The following is a 2,270-nucleotide window of genomic DNA, read 5'->3' as shown; positions in this document are numbered from 1 at the left end:
TCCTGCGTCTACGCGAGTCTGAGCAGTCTTGTAGAGCCATACATCTGCCCTAAAGTTGACGCCACTGAGCGCTTGAAATTTTCGCATGGGAAACAAACACTCCCTGGAGTCTGTCATGCGAAATGGGTCTTGTAAATTCCGTCACTAAATAAATTTAAATATCACAGTGCTCATTTATCTTTGAAATACACACATCAAAAAAAGAAGGTCGACGTTGACTGTGGATATTGTATCACAGACACAGTCCCTTTGACGTTCAGAGATGTAACTAAATTCGCCCAAAGATGTAAACAACCATGCATGAGCAGCGCCTGTTACACGGAGGGGGTCCGACAGCCGATCAATTCAGTGATTCCACCGGGAAGGAGGTACACGGCACGTGTTATCTGTTGTTCAACCGCGGCCAGACGGTCAATATAACGGTTCGATCGCGTCCGCATTGTTGCTTTGACCTAGGAAGGGCTCTCAACGAGGGAAGCGTCCAGGCGTCTCAGAGTGAACCAAAGTGATGTTTTTCGGACATGGAGGAGATACAGAGAGACAGGAACTGTCGATGACATGTCTCGCTCAGGCCGCCCAAGACCTACTGTTGCAGTGGATGACCGCTACCTACGGATTGTGGCTCGGAGGAACCCTGACAGCAACACCACCATGTTGAATAATGCTTTTCGTGCAGCCACAGGACGTCGTCTTACGACTCAAACAGCGCACAGTAGGCTGCATGATGCGTAACTTTACTCCCGACGTCCATCGCGAGGTCCATCTTTGCAACCACGACAGCATGCAGCGTGGTACAGATGGGCCCAACAACATTCCGAATGGACCGCTGAGTATTGGCATCAAGTTCTCTTCAATGACGAGTGTCGCATATGCCTTCAACAAGACAATCGTCGGAGACGTGTTTGGAGGCAACCTGCTCAGGCTGAACCCCTTAGACACACTGTCCAGAGAGTGCAGCAAGGTGGAGGTTCCCTGCTGTTTTGGGGTGGCATTGAGTGGGGCCGACGTACGCCGCTGGTGGTCATAGAAGGCACCGTAACGGCTGTACGATAAGTGAATGCCATCTTCCGACGGATAGTGCAACCATATCGGCAGCATATTGGCGAGGAATTTGTCTTCATAGACGACAATTCGCACCCCCATCGTGCACATCTTGTGAATGACTTCCTTCAGGATGAAAACATCGCTCAACTAGAGTGGCCAGCATTTTCTCCAGACATCAACCCTATCGAACATGCCTGAGATAGATTGAAAAGGGCTGGTTATGGACGACGTGACCTACCAAGCACTCTGAGGGATCTACGCCGAGTCGCTGTTGAGGAGTGGGACATTCTGCATGAACAATGCCTTGATGAACTTGTGAATAGTATGCCATGACGAATACAGGCATGCATCAATGCAAGACGACGTGCTACTGGGTATTAGATGTACCGGTGTGTACAGCAATCTGGACCAACACCTCTGAAGGTCTAGCTGTATGGTGTTACAATATGCAATGTGCGGTTTTCATGAGCAATAAAAAGGTGGAAATGATGTTTATGTTGATATCTCTTCAAATCGAGGCGATGCAAAGTTGTTTTGATGTGTGTGTAACTAAGTTAAACCGGTCGACATCGTAAGCTAACCGAGTGAGATACCTTTTGAAACAGAATAGAGTAATAGCGTAAATTTCGTCCTCAATATATTATTTTGGTTGTCGGGGGTTAGAAAACATGAGCTACAGTTGCAACCTGATGGAAAGCAAACGGCTGCCAACAGTTCCGCTTCACTGGCAGTAGCCACATCACGCCGCCTGGCCGTGACGTCACGGTGAAAGGAGAAGCGCCGCTCCGCTCATCACAACGGTTGCGGATGCTGCGCTCTGTAGCGGGCGATGGTGGTGTAATGGTCAGCATAGTTGCCTTCCAAGCAGTTGATCCGGGTTCGATTCCCGGCCATCGCATGTATTTTTTTCTCATGATACGGGAATACCGGTGAAGCGATATTATTTAGCGTGGAGCACGACGCATGACATACGGGCAACAACACATAAAAATACATAAATACTCGTAGATGTAAGTGTAGAAAATGCATTAAAACAGGTGTTATATTCTAACGTCCAGGTTCCTTGTCCAGTCAAGGCTTGATACGGTGGCCGTGAAAAAGTACTTTGAGTCATCAGGCTAAGCTCTCAGTTTATACTTCTCGACAATGAGCCGGATGATGTGACTCGGTGCTACACAATGTCAGCTTGAGGTGGGGTGCTTATCCCATTTGTGCAGGTTGTGTAC

The 2,270-nt window shown here is 48.4% G+C and overlaps 1 non-coding gene across 1 annotated transcript; it reads left to right on the top strand.

The window, feature by feature from the left end:
* Positions 1-1,870: 1,870 nt before the first annotated feature.
* Positions 1,871-1,942, top strand: Trnag-ucc (transfer RNA glycine (anticodon UCC)). The gene has a single exon. It is a non-coding gene; the product is annotated as a tRNA-Gly (tRNA).
* Positions 1,943-2,270: the final 328 nt, after the last annotated feature.

Source organism: Schistocerca serialis, chromosome 8 (genome assembly GCF_023864345.2).
Source record: "Schistocerca serialis cubense isolate TAMUIC-IGC-003099 chromosome 8, iqSchSeri2.2, whole genome shotgun sequence".
In the NCBI taxonomy this organism is placed as follows: Eukaryota; Metazoa; Arthropoda; class Insecta; order Orthoptera; family Acrididae; genus Schistocerca; species Schistocerca serialis.
This window is presented reverse-complemented; position numbering and strand designations above follow the sequence as displayed.